The sequence below is a fragment of the Pelobates fuscus genome, chromosome 1, assembly GCF_036172605.1.
Source record: "Pelobates fuscus isolate aPelFus1 chromosome 1, aPelFus1.pri, whole genome shotgun sequence".
Lineage (NCBI taxonomy): Eukaryota > Metazoa > Chordata > Amphibia > Anura > Pelobatidae > Pelobates > Pelobates fuscus.
In genome coordinates this window covers 435,675,240-435,692,679 of record NC_086317.1, presented here as the reverse complement: position 1 = coordinate 435,692,679, position 17,440 = coordinate 435,675,240, and positions in this window count along the sequence as shown.

Here is a 17,440-nt window from a genome sequence, read left to right as displayed (position 1 = left end):
CCCATCCAGCAAGCCATTCCAAGCATGCAGCGGTTTAGTCCCAGTCTCAAAAAAAGGGGTTTCTGGGTCTCTGGGGAGGGGAGCTCTCTTAAGTCCCAGGTATTTTCCTACGCCTCATTGCCTCCCCTACATCCCCTCTAAATAGCTGCCTTTTTGGTGGTCAGGGGACTGAGTGATACCGTATAAAGATTCACGGGATCACGGCACAGTCCTGATGGTTGAACAGTTTCAGAGCAATTTAGGGTATCTCCTGGTCAGGCGCTCAATGCACAGGTGGAGGCCAGGCAATCTCCTGGGAAGAGATTCCCCAATGGGAAGCATAATAAGAATCTAGGGCATCTAAATCAATAAAAAAATAACAATCCCTTTCAGGGGCTCTTGGGACCTGGTCCATAGTCTGTGGGCAGGGTACTGGCCTCCAAGCCTCTCCAGGAGCCAGTGGCACAGGACTTTGTGCATGAACCACCATGGAACAGCATTGAGACACTTTAGGAGGGTGGCTTGCAAGTCATTGGTGACAACACAACATGCCCTCTCTCTGTGCCAACCACTCCCTACTGTGTCACTTTTATTTTTAATATCTGTGACACGTTTGTTTTTCCCAGCCTGGACTTGGTATGACTGTTTATGATATGATTCCTGTTTATTGACTTTTCTGCATTTGGCTTCCCCAAATTGTAGCATAAAAGTTACCTTTTGTGAGTATGCAGTTGTACGCTCTGTTAAACGATCTTCAAATCACTCATAGAATCTGCAATTTCTAACTCTCCGAAGTAACAGAGCTATTGCCTCAGGAAGTTGTCTTGCCGGTGCTGATGCGTATATGAATGGAGTAACTAATGTCACTTCATTCAGATGTCGATGTGCTGGCAGTGAGGCCATGTCAGCATCATTAGAGAAGATTGTCGTATTTGAGAAAGGGGACAAGGCCAGTCACCTTGCAGATTACAATACTATGACAGCCATGGACCACAGAGAATGGAGGCGGTGGTGCGAGGGGTAGAAGGTCAGGAAGTCTACAACAGTTCTTAAAGCAATTAGATACATAATTTATCTTTATGATATAGTTGCTGCTTTGGGAGCTGTTACAGCTACATTGGAAACTAGTATGACAGTTTATTGTATTTAACTTTGCAGAGTTAAATTAATTCTATCACTGCTTACAAAGTTGCTTTTTTTCGAATAAAAGAAATAGATTTTCTTCTCTTTATTCTTCATTTAAGCCGGGTGTAATGATACCATACAGTATGCAGAGTAAATTGTATCTCGCAATAAGGTGCAACTTCACATTTTCATTTAGATGGCAGTCACACTATTTTTAAATCTTGAAGATCAAAAGTACAATTTTTTTGTGTGGTGCCCGATAAGGAGAATGAACATGCAATGTAAATACCCTGGAATAGTAAAAGTAAATGAAATAAAGGGAGGCAGGAGAAAGGCTCCACAAGATGAAATAGCCCCTGACCATAGGAGGCAATGAGGGGAAGGGGGACATAGATTAATAAACCTATATCCTGCATTAACCTAAGCGGCACTCTTATAGGGTAACATCAGACCACCTTGGACTAAATACTGCCACATTAAAAGCATATGCCGGTAAAGAAAATAATCTCAATAATTGAACAAAGAAACAAAAAATAGGAACATCAGCAGAACTGTGTCAGTGGAGAAAAAAATAGAACGCCATCAGCCAGTGTCCTCCTCTGCTTGAAGAACAAAAGGCATCACTCACCGTAGGTGAGTACAGCCTCTAGGATCTTAAGGCATGCTTGTGATTGCTTCCATAGGTGGAGTGAACTTAAAAAGTATCTCATCAAGTATCCCATGAGACTATTAACTCTAATGGAGCAGATCAACAATACTCCACTCCTTAGATTAAAATTGTGATGGGGTGCATAGGTTACCTCCACAGCATAGGTCATTGCAGAAGGTGAGTTGATGAGATTTAAAGAAATATGGACGAGTCCAGGCAATCCCCATATCTTCCCATACAATGCAGACAAAATACAATGTTTGTCCAAATGTGTTTTAAACAATTATCTCCCTTGGGACTGAGTTAGGTAGTGAAGAAGATCTACTGATGCAATAAGACCCATAAAGGGACATGATGAGTAGGCTTCTTAAGAAGTGAGAGAGTTCCTCTGGGACCACCTCCTCCAAGATACCACTGATTTTTATATTTTTCCTCCTTCCCTTATCTTATCCTCAAATACATCCAATTGCAATGCAGTAGTTTTGGTTTGGGATTGGTGATGTGCCAATGTTACATGCTTAGGGATCAATTTTAACAAAATACTAGTATATCTTCCTTGGTTGCTTTAACCCTATTTGTGACCATCTGCAACTCCGCTTTGACCATAGCAAGGTACATGTCAAACAGGGTTTTTTCCTAATGTCTCTTTTGGTAGCATCACCATCCATAATATCTTAATTTGTCAAAAAGGCTGTTATATTAGAGGAAGATTGGGCTGGTGTACCTGTGCCGCCATCGTCAATCTTTGCAGAATAATTGATGGTCCTTGTTGGCTTCACAGGATGTTGGATCTCTTTTTTCTCTTTTTAACCTTATGCTCATACTTTCTATGTGTGGTACGTCCTTGATGTTGACAGTATGTGAATTTATAGTTCCTCTCCAAAATGTTTGCTTACTGCAGAGCTTTCGGTCCCTCTGAGGTCTCATACTACACTCTGTTGTTTTTTACATACAATGCAGTATTCAACAACCACTCATGGAATATCTGCAATTCAAACATTTTAACGAAAATAGAGAAAACTCAAGGTTGAATACCTTATATACAGCGTTACATTATATATGTAATTACATTCTCATCCACAGGACACATTTTTTTTTTTTTTTTTTGTAAATATCTTTTTATTGAAAAGATTCTCAGAATAGTTAACAAGAAAGGTTGAAATGCTAAGAAACGCGCAGGTTTCAGATGAGCAAATGAACTAAAAAAAAAACAATTAGTAATTATTCAATCGAGATACGCAGATCTCATGTGTAACCATGTTAAGGGGGACACACAGGTCTCAAGGTAAACTGAGTGTTCATCAGACAACATGCATATATCTTGCATTGATGCACGGTAACAATTTCGATGCCCTTCCAGCATGACCCGGCAGTGTTCTGCTGGTGTGTAAGACGATTTTCGTGTGTGGGGAAGCATGTATACTGTAATAGATTGTGTGAGCGTAAGGCCACGCAGGTCTCGGGTTTGTGCTCATACAACCCTGCCTATTGTGTGACTACCTGTTTCAACTTCTTAGGCTCCCTTGGTAATGGGTTCCCTTTCGGGTCCCTTGCCTCTTCTGGGCTCCTCTCTGGGTAAGTATCCTAATCGGTCCCGCTGGCTCATTGTGAATGACCGTGACTCCCTGGCTGCGAGTCGTCTAGCTAGGGTAGTACGTGTCGTCGGTTGGTGTGCTAAGACCCTCTATGAGGACCTCCGTAGGGAATTTGTGGTTGTAATGTTGTTCCCATGTAAGATATATGGTTCCTATGCTGGGTCCCGGGTTCGTGTCATAAAGTGAGTCGTTTTCGGCTCTTCAGGGAGGCGTCACATCTAAGGCCTGTCCAATGTGTCCGGTGTGCATTTGGTAGTTGTGCAGCGTTATTCGAGTGTTTTGTGGTCAGTCCTCCCTAGTCTTTTTTTATTTTTTTATTTTATATTTTTATTTATATTTATTTATTTTTCCCCCTTTTTTTTTTTTTTTTCCCCGTCTCTCCTTCCCAGGGGGCTCTTCCCTTGCGTATCTGCCTGCCAGTAGGTCATGCTGGATGGCATCGTCTTCTAGGTTGCCCTGTAATTGCTGGTCTCCCTTCGGGAACAGCCCAGTGTTGTCGTGTGCGGTCAATGTTTGTCTGTATGTTCAGTAGGGTTCCAAGTGTGTCCATGAGGTCGTTAGGCTAAGTGTGGGTATTCTCTAGGTCCCTTGGGTGTAATGTCGGTCTTCTAGCGGTCCGTCTTTGTGTTGGTTGATGTGTATCTGTGGTTGTCCTCAGTCTCTGTAACGTGTTTGGTGATGGTATGTTCTGTGAATCTTAGTTGTACTTTGTAGCCTAGGCTCCATATGGCGTGTTGAGGCGTCATGTCCCTATATGTCAGTGGTGAGTCGGTCTATGCCATGAGGTGTACTCCTCTCATGTCTCGTGTCTCAAGTCTCATCACCAGTCGCACTCCGGGCGACATTGGTGTCGAATGTTTTGTGTCTTGTTGTGTCGTGAGTGCAGGTGTTCGTGTGCGGGTCCTATGTGGGTAGGGGTATAGGGAACAATTAGAGGTTGAGGGGAGGGTAGGGGGGGGGGAAGACCATGAGGTCTCAGGTATGCTTCCGCATCCTCGGCGCGCCCAGGTCCGTTCCCCGCACCACTCAGTGGGGTCCAATTCGTCATCCGCTTTGTGTGAACTCCTACGTTATGTATAATAGCCATGGCCTCCAGGATTCCGTATGTCGCTCTCCCGGTCCCTGAAGATCTGCTATCCGTGCTTCGGACGTTCTTATTTCCTCCACTGTGCGTTTCCAGTGTTCCATCGTGGGTGTGTCCTCCTTCTTCCAGTGAAGTGGGATTAAGGATTTGGCTGCATTTAGCAGGTGCCTCAATATCGATTTTTTGTAAACCTGCAAGGGTTTTTCTGTGTAATGTAGGAGGGCCCCTTCCATTGTCAGGTCCTGAGGTTCATCTAGTATGGTGTTTATTTCCTGTCCAATGTTCCTCCAGTATGTTTTAATTTTCCGACAAACCCACCAAATATGGCGTAGCGTGCCTTCACCGTCATGGCACCTCCAGCAGATGTTGGGGATAGTCGGGACGTATCGGTTGAGTTGGGCTGGCGTGCGGTACCAGTGTGTTAGCAACTTGTAGTTGACCTCCTGGAAGTGTGTGCTAGAGGAACTCTTGTGCAGCAGGGTTAAGATTTTTTCCCATTGATCGTCCGAAAAGGTCTTGGCTGTCCATTCCTCCCATGGCCGTTTGAACAGGTTGTTTTTCGGGCGGGTTATCAGGGTCTGATATAGAACTGAGACTCTCCCGTCTGAGTCCGGTGTTTGCGAGCATAGTGTCTCGAACCATGTTAGTTCTCTATGAATTTTGGTTCTGTGCGGAAGGTTAAAGTAATAGTGTCGCAATTGGGCGTAGTGAAACTGGTGCAGGAGCGTGGGTGGTCTATCTTCCGACAGTTCTCTTAGTGATTTCACTCCTGCATTTGTGAGCACAGCATGTATCGGTATGTATCCGTCTTGATGAGCTAGTGGCCATGCGGACTGGGCGAGACCGTCCCCCAGGTTTGGGTTGTGGGTTATGGGTATCAGTGGGCTCGGTTTGGGCGAAATCCTTTGGTCGGTTCGCAGCTTATCCCAGTGTTTGAGCGTGTGTGCCACTGGTGAGTAAGCCCCTAGGGTGTCCTGTGCCGTATCATCCCTGTGCCACAGCAGTGTGTGTATTCGGTGATCTTTGGAGTCTCTCCACAGTCGCACCCATCGCTTGTCCGGAGGGGCCACATGAAGCTCTCTTATTCTCTGGAGGATGGTGGCTTGGTGGTACTTTCGAATGTCCGGCATAGCTAGCCCTCCCCATCTCCTTGGGAGGCAGAGTCTTTCGTAGCTAATTCGTGCTCTGTCCCCCTTCCAGACATATTGTATAAGCGCCGTTTTCAGTGTCTTAAAAAACGCGGGAGGTACCGGGTGGGGCGCCGCGTGGAAGAGGTATAAAATCCTGGGCAGGATGTTCATCTTAATTACCGCTATCCTTCCCAGCCATGATATGTGTGCGTAGCTCCATCTCTTCAGGTCCCCCAGTATGGTGGTCAGTAGGGGTTGATAGTTGCACATATAGAAGTCTTTTGCTTCGTGTGTTATCCACAGTCCCAGGTACCTCATCCGATCTTGGCACCAGTGAAAAGGGAATTGTCTTCTCAGTTGTGTGCATTCAGTTTCGGGTACCGTGATGTTAAGGATGTCGCACTTTGTGAAGTTGAGTTTCAGTCCTGAGATGCTTCCATACTCATCGAATTCCTCGAGTAGTCGCGGGATGGAGTTAGTAGGGTCCCGGAGGAAAAACAGCATGTCATCCGCGTATGCGGCGACTTTATGTTCGTGCGATCTGAAGTTGAGGCCCGTGATCCCTTGGTTTTTCCGAACGCGATCTAGAAGCGGCTCCAGGGTGAGGGCAAATATGCGTGGGGAGAGCGGGCAGCCCTGTCTTGTGCCGTTTTGAATGTCGAAGCTGTTCGTGAGGGCCCCATTCACTCTGACTCTAGCGTTCGGTCCAATGTATAATGCGGTAATCCATGTGAGCATACCCAGTCCTATGCCCATCTTGCGTAGCGCCTCCGTCATAAAGTGCCAGTCTACTCTGTCGAAAGCCTTCTCGGCGTCTGTGGAAAGTAGGAGTAGTTTCGTCTTTGTTAATCTGGCCAAGTGTTGTACTGCGAAGAGACGGAGGGTGCAGTCCCTAGCCTCTCTGCCCGGTATGAAACCTGTCTGGTCGGGGTGTATGAGTCTCTTCAGGTGCGTTTGAAGTCTCATCGCCAGCACCTTGGAAAAGAGTTTTATATCGGTGTTAAGGAGTGATATTGGGCGGTAGTTGCCTACTTGTTCCGGGCATTTGCCTGGTTTGGGGATAACCGTGACTATGGCGGCCAGTGATTCCCTGACGAACTTTGTACCTTCCCGCAAGCTGTTGAGGGCCTTAGTTAGGTGTGGTATGAGGATGGATCCAAATTTTTTGAGGTATTCCATCGGGAAGCCATCTGGTCCTGGGGCCTTTCCGGTTTTTGCTGCTTTCCGGTTTTTGCTGCCTCCAATGCTTCCGCTTCCTCCTGGGTGAGGGCGTCCGGTTGAAAGCTCTCTAGTTATCGTGTTGTATCCTCTTTCCTCGCATTCCGAACCGGGTCATCCTCGTCTCCTCGTATGTTGTATAACTGGGAGTAAAACCTGTGAAATTCGTTCGCGATGTCTTCCGGGAACTGGGTGGTTGTGCCCCGAGTTGTGCGTATGGCGCGGACTTGCGCTCGTCCCTGTTCACCCCGTAGCATCCGTGCCAGTAGTCTTCCGCTCTTGTTGGCATGCATGTAGAAAAATGCACGCGACCGTCGGGTGTTACTGGCGTGTTTGTGCTCAAGTAGATCGGAAAGTTGTCGTCTATGTGCTATCAGGTCCCCGTAAGTTTGGTCCTGCTGGTCTCGTTTGTGGGCCATTTCCAGTTCAGAGATCTTCCGTGTCAGGTCGGCTACTTGGTGCCCGACGTCCTGTTTCCTCCTGGTGGCCATTTGGATCAGGTGTCCCCTGATGACGCTTTTGTGTGCCTCCCGTATCGTCATATCCGAGACCCCCTCTATTGCGTTTTCAGCGAAGTAGTGGTTGAGGTGTTCCGCGATTTGGGTCTTGAGGAGCGTGTCCGTCAGGAGTGCATCATTGAGTCTCCATGAGATCCTGGTGGGTCGGTACAGGGGCGATAGTAGCGTTATCTGTGCTGCCCCATGGTCTGACCATGGTGTGGTGAGGATGTCCGCTTTTTGCAAGTATGAGAGCCCCTCCTGCTGGATAAAGAGGTAGTCTATACGGGAGTACCTGTCGTGGATTGTGGAGTAGTACGTGTAATCCCGATCGTCGGGGTGTAGCGCTCTCCATGTGTCCACCAGTCTCAAATCTCTGAGGGCTTTGTGTACCGTTCTGATAGCCGAGTGAGGTGTGCTGCTGCTTCCCGTGGTGGTGTCTATGAGTGGATCCAATGGGATGTTGAGGTCCCCGCCAAGTATGAGTATACCTTCTGTGAATCTTGATAACTTTGACAGTGTTCGTCTGAGGAAGCTAGCTTGCCCGGTGTTGGGCGTATAGACCGTGGCTATGGTATATGTTTTCCGCGCTATTTCACCTTTGATAAAGAGATACCGTCCTCCGTCGTCAATCATCGTGTCCGTGGACGTGAATTGTAAGTGGGCAGCAAGGAGTATCGCGGTTCCTCCCTTGCGTGACGTTGGATGATTGCTAAAGTAGTTGACTGGGTAATTCTTGTCTTTCAGTAGGGCGTTCGAGACCTCTCTGAGATGTGTCTCCTGTAGGAGGGCGATGGAGACCTGCTGTCTCTTGAGGCTCCGCAATAGGTGTGTTCTTTTTTCTGGGGTGTTCAGGCCCCTGCAGTTTTGAGATCTGATCACCAGGGGAGCCGGTGTGTACGCCATGTGTGGTATGTCTTCGTCCGTCAACGGTGCTGGAGTGCTCGCTCCGACCCGAGTCTGCTGGTTCTATCTTATTGAGCTTGAACCGGGTGGGCCCGGGCGCGTCGCGGTGGGATCCTTCTTAGTTGGGTGAGTCGGGGGTTGGTGGGTGGGTGGGTTAGGTCAGGGGGGGGGGATGGGATAGTGTTGTCGTGTGGCGTTAGTTCTCGATGAGGTGGTTCCTCAGAGGGAACGCTAGTGTGGTGTAGGTGTGGTGTCGTCTCCTCTTGAGGTGTGGGTGATTGTGTGTTATCCCGAAATGGGGAAACCCCGTGTAACTGGGCGGTCAACCAGTGCCGTACCCCCGTTCTATAGAACCGGCTGGGCGTCGGCAGTGGTACCCCCAGTGGGTTCGTCTACACGAGTGTCGGTTCCGATGGAGGCCTAGGGCCCAATGGTGTGTCCTGCTACTGCAGTGTTTGGACAAGTGGGATGTGGGTTAATCCAAACATGTCAGGAGTGTCGTCAGTCCCACTGTTATGGTCTTAACTGTGTGGCACTGTGTGCTGGTATATGTTGTGCTAGCGTGAGTCCATGGTAACGGGTTCGTGAGTTGGGTCAACCAGTACTCCCAGCGGTTTTACCGTCTAGCAGTCAGCCCCTCGGAGGGACGACAATCGTAAAGGTCGGGCGGTATGTTGGGCTCGAGGTGCATTACATCCGTGAGTTGTGGTCTGCGTGTGTGCGTCACCTTCCGGGCTCCTATACTGGTTTGCGGGGTTGCAGGGTGTGGGTAATGTTGCCATGGGAGCAGCTTGGGGAGTCACATGTCCTTCAGGTGGGTTACCCCTGGGTTGCGTCACTATCTGTCTCTCGTGGGTGTTCCTGTGGCTGTCTGGCGAGGGATTTACGGGTGAGCCATTATGCCCCCGAACGGGATCTCAGTCTTGGGCCCCCTCGTTATGCACTGGTGTGTAGCGTGCCGGGGATCTCCCTGCCCAGGCCTTCTCCCCCGGCAATGTCGGGCACAAGGGGCGGAGGGGGGGGGGGGAGAGGGGAGACAAGTCACACAATTTGAGATATAACACTTTGTCGCGGTACAAGCAGTTATCAACAACAATTCTATTATTCTATATCCCTAGAGATATCCCCCATTACCCGAGTGTGTGTAAGTGTCCCTTCCCCCTACCTTGAAACCCGTGTCCTCAAGTTATACTGCTGCTTCTGGGTTTGTGTCATTGTCTAATGCCGTGGCTGCTGTGGTATGGCCCTTCATATCTCACCTGAATTTTTTTTTTTCTCCCCCCCCCCCTCCCTCCCCTCCCCCCCGCCCCCGCCCGTGGGGTGCATGTTCCATCGCCCTCCCCCCATCTCATCTCTCTCCCGTATTGTTGAGGAGTAGGTTCTGTGGTGTCAGCCCACATGTCTCTGGCCGTGTATAGGTGTGCACTTAGTTGCCTGACCACCCACCCTCCCTGTCCAACCTCCCGTCCCGTACTCCAATCTGTGCATTCGCTCCACACCCCCCTCCCCCATCCCGTGTCAGCCCTGTGTGTGTGACCCCCCCCCCGCCCATCCACCCGACATTCGTTGTATGTGAGTTTATTGCCTATCGCTTGAAGCCAACAGTCTCATGAACACCGTCCGTGGCCAATGCACCGGTCCCTGCATCAGAAAAGTAATCGCACCGAGTCTCTTAGTGTTGCAGGGGTCCCTTGGGGTCATGAACATCATGAACATAACTCTCCCCCTCCCACCTCTTCCCCCCACCCCAAATAACAGTCCCCGCAGGGGGGACCACTTCGGTGCGTGTCAGGTGCTAAGTACTCTTAAACGTAGCTACCAACCACTTTCTGCAAGGCCGTGCAAGTGATGTCCCAGTGTGCTGATTATTGTCAAGTAAAGTGGGGTATGTGTCCCCGTTAGCGGTCTAGGTAAAGTTCAGGTGTTGCGTGAATGTACTTATCTGGATGTCTCGTGGATTCGATGCCCAATGTCGTATGTCCGCTTGTCTCCTGTCATCCTCCTGGGGTCTCCTGCCTTCCTGACGGGATCACCGCTGCAAGGCGCGGAGGGTGTTATTCTCCTGCTTGTGCTGGGTGTTGTGCTGGATTCTGAGGTCTGCGTGCCGGTTCTCCGTGCGGTGAGTCTTCCCTGCGTCTCCGCGGTGCTCTCTGGGCCAATTGGTTAGGTCTCTGCTCTTGCTGGCCCAGAATCCAGTCGGGGACCTCCGTGCGTGGCAGGCCCAGGTGCTGGAGAAAGGCCGGGACCTCCTCAGGCCATCTTAGGGGTATCCACTCGTTGGCATGTCTGGCGAGCAGGCAGAAGGGGAAGCCCCATTTATACGGTATGTTGCGCGTCCGAAGCAGTTGCGTTACTGGCCGGAGCGCTCTGCGGGCCTCAAGTGTGAGGGGAGAGAGGTCCTGAAATAAAGCTACCTCCGCTCCTCGGAACCGCCAAGTTGGTTGCGCTCTGGCCTTGTTCATAATCAGCTCTTTAACTCTGAACTCGTGGAGGCAGCATATAACATCTCTGGGTACATTATCTGAGTTGCGCGGTCGTAGCGCTCTGTGAGCGCGGTCAAAAGTTCTGCGCTGTGGCAAGTCCTGGCCCATGATGTCTCTGAACAGGGCTGTCAGGGTGTCTGTCAAAACCTCTCCCCCAGTTGATTCAGGCAGGTTGCGGATCCTGATGTTTGCCCTGCGGCCCCGGTTGTCTAGGTCCTCAGTCTGCCTCCTTAATTGTATGAGCATGTTGCCCTGTCTGGCTATTGCTGCGTCAGTTGCATTTAGTCTGCTTACCGAGGTGAGGTGCGTAGCTTCTAGGGCCTGTAGTCGGCCATCTTGCGCCGTTATATCCCTTTGAAGTGAGGCCACTTCCGACCTCATAGCTTCATGCAGTGTGGCTGACAGTGTCTGCAGGTCGGCTTTCGTCACCATGGCTTCCGTGAGAGCCCTGATGTCGGCTCGGATGTCTGCCAGTGAGGGTTCACGTGTGTCGGGTGGTGTCGGCGGGAGCTGGCTGTCGGCCATCTTGGGGCCGGGTATCTCACGCGGCTGCCTGCTTGGTGTGCTGAGGTAGCCGTCCAGCGGTCCGGTCTGCAGCGTTCCCTGCTGTCCCTTCTGTGCGTGATGGGAGTCAGACCTCTTGGTGCGACCCATTAGGTAGGATTGAGGCTGTGGAAGTGCGCTGATTGTAGCTTAGTGGGACGGAGCTCCTCCGTTATGCTGCCATTTCCGTCGGCAGTCCACCGGAAGTCCACAGGACACATTTTTATCCTTATAATAATGTAGCATATTTTAGGTTTTTTAAATTAAATACTAAAAATCCCAAAATCTAGTCTGAACTACCCAAGCTGTAACTATAGCTGAGTTGGAGAATTTTTCAAAACTAAAAATTTGAACCTAACGGGGTTATTCACAAAACACGGGATATTGCCCAAATAGACAAAATGTGGTACAAATGACCAAATTCTGATTCAGTTAGACCAACCAAATCTGTAACATTTGTTTGAATGCATTTGGAAAATCAGTGATTTGTGCATCTGAACCAATTTACAGCATTGGAATCAGAGATTAATCAACAATGACCGCAGGGCAGCCAATGATAAACTGAATGCACCCAGTAGGAATCCCATTCACAAATGATCATTTAAAAAAATCCTCAGAGACACAAAGGTTCATTATTTGGCAGCTGGCCAGCCGCCACATGAAAAAGTAATATGTAAATAAATAAAAAAATCTTATTGAAATCCAATATTACTTTAGTGTTTGGAGCCCAATGAGGAGTATGAAAACACCCTGTATATTACGGATCCATAGTCTCCCGTCTTTTTCTTGACCACAAAGATGTTGCTGAAATAACCAGGGTCGTCTTGAATGAATTTTACTGCGCCTTTGGTGTTTAAGGTGCGAATCTCCTCGTCTACAAAGTTTGTGTGGTTCTCAGATGCCTGAAGGGGATGCGGTCTACCATTTGTACATATATACGAAGGAACTCTATGACATACCTTTTGACCGTCTAGAGAATCTAAGTATCCGCAGAGAACGTTTCCCAATTCTGTGAAAAAAGGGACAGTCTACCAGTAGGGACAAGTGAGTGAACATATTGAGAGGGTAGACTCACCTGTGTTATATCGCTCACGAGAGCCTCTGGAATGGAAGGTGCCCCTTGCGAAGTTGGTCTGCATTGAAGGGAAGAATGAATGTGTGGACTGTGTTCTGGGGCCTGTGGACCAGAAACAACTGGTGGCGCAGCCCGGCTGCCGACCAGCCCTGCCAAAAACACCCCTGTTTGGTGTAGGATTGCAGAATACCTGCTTCATTGATGTTTGCACCTTGTTTAGGGTAGTGTACAAGTTCACGTGTTTCTTTAATTCTGCTATGAACGGCTCACCAAACAGGAGACCATTAGCGAGTGGGCCCAGTTCTTTCTTCCCCAGCTCTAGGAGCTTGGTGTCCATTTTGAGTAGGGCAGTTTTGCGACGTTCGGCTCATATGGCCACATTTGTATTGCCCAATATGCATATGGCTCGTTGCGCCCCTTCTCATATATTATTGGCATCCAGTGGAGAGCCTTGTGTGAGTGCCAAGTATAGCATTTTTGCCAGTGGGCCGAGCATGTCGAGCATCGTATCCTGGGCTGCTTTGAGGCATTTTTCATTTCTCTTCCAGGGGTCCCGAATTGAACGGGACATAAAAATCACCACCGTGGTGTCAAATTCTGGAGTGTACACAAATGATCATTTAAAAAAATCCTCAGAGACACAAAGGTTCATTATTTGGCAGCTGGCCAGCCGCCACATGAAAAAGTAATATGTAAATAAATAAAAAAATCTTATTGAAATCCAATATTACTTTAGTGTTTGGAGCCCAATGAGGAGTATGAAAACACCCTGTATATTACCTCAATATGGCCCCAATGGTCTTGAAACTTGGCTGTCAGAATGCTCTGTTTGGTTGGCTTACTAGCCATCCATTCAAAAAGCTCTTGGTCATATTGCAAAGTGATAGCTGTCATAGCATAGAAAAGCCTACATAAGGGCTTTCCCTGCTATCAGAACATAGCGTGCAGCCTCCGTGGGTAAAGGTAGATTATTTTCATGTTTTTGAATTCCAGTGGGTATTTTGTTTTTGGGGGGGAGGGGGGGAGCGCAATCAGCCTTTCTTATATTTATTAGTGGCAGATTTTTTGGAGGCTGAACTAGAGAAGAATAAAAAGATAAAAAGAAAAAGACTTTTGATGGCAAGTATATATATTTTAACAGGTTTTAGATCTATTGATATCCCTTAACTATTATAAGAAGGGAATTTTACATTATGGCGGTGGTATTGGGCATTGGTCACCCCTAGCCATCCAGGCTTGGGGAGTGGACAATGGCATGTCATATGGCATGGCATAACCAGGTCTTTTGAGACTGTTCTATGTATATAGATGGAGTTTTACTACTTGCCTAATTATATGCACTAGGTTAATATTCACTTTTTTGGTTCCTATTTCGGGCTATCTGTGAAGATACTGCAGGCAACATGGTTCCCTTTTGGGCAGCATTTGGCTGTCAGCGTTGAGCTTTAAACTGAGTAATAACCAGGTCTGTTTAAGCTGTGTAGTGCATATAGATGGAGTTTACTGCTCGCTAAATACATGCACCAGGTCTATATCTACTCTTTAGTTCTCCGTTTGGGTTACCTGTGAAGTTACCTGCAGCTCTACCTCTGGCAGTCATACCTTACCTACTCTAGTATTAACTAGGTTGGAGTCTAAGTATTTTTTTTATCTATTGGAACTAATAAAGTATTGATTTTTAACTACTTAGCAAACCTTCAAAGGGTTGTACTGCTTTTTCCTGGCACTATGCCCGTTTGGGCACGGATGTCGGTGAATTAGTTATTTTTTTCTTTTTTTGTATTTACTATATTAACTAGGGTTACCCCCTGCGTATTAGTACAACCCGGTGACTTTCCTTTTTCAGACTTCAGGTTACCACTGGAACCGCAGTCTACCTATAGACAATGACAATGGCATGTCCACCCCCAATTTTATAATAAATTAGACCCCCCCCACCCACTACTCATGGGTGGGGCCAGGAGAGTGGATAATAGGTCCTCCCTCATGAATATTAATAGCAGCCAACAACCAATGCCCTTGAATGGGTGCTTGGGTGGGACTATACCCCCACCTGTTAATTCTCGGGCCCCTTCCTTCCAATAAATTTATATTGAGGGAGGAAAGTGAAAGCACCTTATATTATGTTTATTATTCCCTATATTGGACAAATATCTATTTTTAAATTTGTGAAAAATTAAATTAAACATAGAAATCCACACTTCTTTATCATGTAGCTGGGTACCTCTGTCTTTCTGTCAATCGTTGTTATAACTTCTTCCCTTTGCACCTGGTAGTCACACCAATAATGAATACATAGAAACTAAATAATGTTGTTTTTTTCACCTCTTTATCAACAGTGTTCGCCTAGGTTATGGCTTGTCTAGACTGGACTTTCCATTCAGTAAAAATTACAAGTTTAGTGATTAACCAGAGTCAATTCCCCTTAAAGATGAGCAGTCAAAGGCATCATTTATTTACGTAATTTCTGTGACAAGTGTGTCATTACACATGAAAGCTGCCTTATTCTTTGGACTTTCCTGTTCAATAATTCAGTTATGGTGAAAAGCAATACAAAATAAACAACAGTCCTTCTCAGCTTTCCTTTACTATTCTTTGTTGTGTTGAAAGCTTTCGAAATCTACTTCAAATCCAGACGAGTGAACCAAACGTCTGCGAGGAGTAGGTCCCTTAATAGATTGATACCTTCCATCTTAAAGTGAGGATACACAATGAATTCTTTGAGGTGGCATAGGTTGATGACGGATCCATAGTCTCCCTTCTTTTTCTTGACCACAAAGATGTTGCTGAAATAACCAGGGTCGTCTTGAGTGAATTTTACTGCGCCTTTGGTGTTTAAGGTGCGAATCTCCTCGTCTACAAAGTTTGTGTGGTTCTCAGATGCCTGAAGGGGATGCGGTCTACCATTTGTACATATATACGAAGGAACTCTATGACATACCTTTTGACCGTCTAGAGAATCTAAGTATCCGCAGAGAACGTTTCCCAATTCTGTGAAAAAAGGGACAGTCTACCAGTAGTGACAAGTGAGTGAACATATTGAGAGGGTAGACTCACCTGTGTTATATCGCTCACGAGAGCCTCTGGAATGGAAGGTGCCCCTTGCGAAGTTGGTCTGCATTGAAGGGAAGAATGAATGTGTGGACTGTGTTCTGGGGCCTGTGGACCAGAAACAACTGGTGGCGCAGCCCGGCTGCCGACCAACCCTGCCAAAAACACCCCTGTTTGGTGTAGGATTGCAGAATACCTGCTTCATTGATGTTTGCACCTTGTTTAGGGTAGTGTACAAGTTCACGTGTTTCTTTAATTCTGCTATGAATGGCTCACCAAACAGGAGACCATTAGCGAGTGGGCCCAGTTCTTTCTTCCCCAGCTCTAGGAGCTTTGTGTCCATTTTGAGTAGGGCAGTTTTGCGACGTTCGGCTCATATGGCCACATTTGTATTGCCCAATATGCATATGGCTCGTTGCGCCCCTTCTCATATATTATTGGCATCCAGTGGAGAGCCTTGTGTGAGTGCCAAGTATAGCATTTTTGCCAGTGGGCCGAGCATGTCGAGCATCGTATCCTGGGCTGCTTTGAGGCATTTTTCATTTCTCTTCCAGGGGTCCCGAATTGAACGGGACATAAAAATCACCACCGTGGTGTCAAATTCTGGAGTGTCCGCAATCTTGTTGGGCAGCAGAGTGTGATGGCAGTCTCCTGTCATGTAGTAAAATTATCGATCTCTACACGGTGTGCACTTTGTTAAGTCCTCATTTTAAATAAGAAGCCTCTCTTTGTGGGTCCAATCTGTAATGAAAAAGTAGTTAAATTAGGGAAAATAACAAGGAATTAATTCCTTTATTATTACCTTAAAAAATAGGCCTAAAATATTTTACAAATAACTACATTAAATGAAACTAATTCAATAGGAGTTTTAAGCCTCCGTGAATGTTGGGTATGATCAGGGCCGGATTAACATAGGGGCTGGTGGAGCTGAAACTATAGGCCAATGCCTATAGAATAGGCTCATTAAAAAGGGAATTAGGTATGGAAACTTAAAAGGGGGTTTAGGGGAGCAAACCGTGTGTGGACTAGCTGACAATGAAATTAGGTATAACAAAAAAGAAAGTGTGCAAGGCGCTTCCAGAAGTTTATATATATATATACTGATATATAAAGTGCTTCCCAACACTTAAAGATAATACAGAAAAAAATAAATATATATAACAGTAGTCCTTTAGTGCTTCAGTGAAAAAAATATATGCAAACTTATACTTAGTCAAATTATCAACCACAGCGCAATTAAAAGACACCTAAAAAGCAAAAAATAACACATAGTGTGAACTGTAAACCATATATAATTAAGAGGTAGGGTGGAATATCACTCACATGCTTCAGAGCTGTACCAGGTGCTGTATAAAAGGCCCAAAGGTGCCAATTACTGGCTATATGGTTCAATTCCAAAGATGAAAATGCAGGAAAATCAACTAATTTCAGGAAAATATATGTTTATTTTACAAATATACATAAAAGGATCTCTGGGTACTATACAAGAATGGTGGTGTAAATATAAAGCAGACAATAGAATAAAAATACCACTCACCACATAGTAGTAACCCAGGATATGAAAGCAAACAAAGATAATATACCGTATATACTCGAGTATAAGCCGAGTTTTTTAGCACATTTTTTGTGCTAAAAAAACCCAACTCGGCTTATACTCGAGTCAGAGTCTGTATTATGGCAATTTTCATTGCCATAATACAGACTGGGGGCTGCAGAGATGTTACTTACCTCTCCTGCAGCTCCTGTCAGCTCTCTCCTCCTCCGCGCCGTCCGTTCAGCACCTCGGTCAGCTCCCAGTGTAAGTCTCGCGAGAGCCGCGGCTCTCGCGAGACTTACAGTGTGAGCTGACAGAGGGAGCTGAACGGACGGCGCGGAGGAGGAGAGAGCTGACAGGAGCTGCAGGACAGGTAAGTTACAGCTCTGCAGCCCCCTCTCCCCCCCACTGAACTACCAATGCTGGACCACCAGGGAAGGAGCCCCCCTCCCTGCCATGTAGCAAGCAGGGAGGGGGGACAAAAAAATAATAATTAGTAATAATAAATAAATACTAAATAAATAATAATACAATAATAATAATAATAATTAAATTAAATTAATAAAAATAA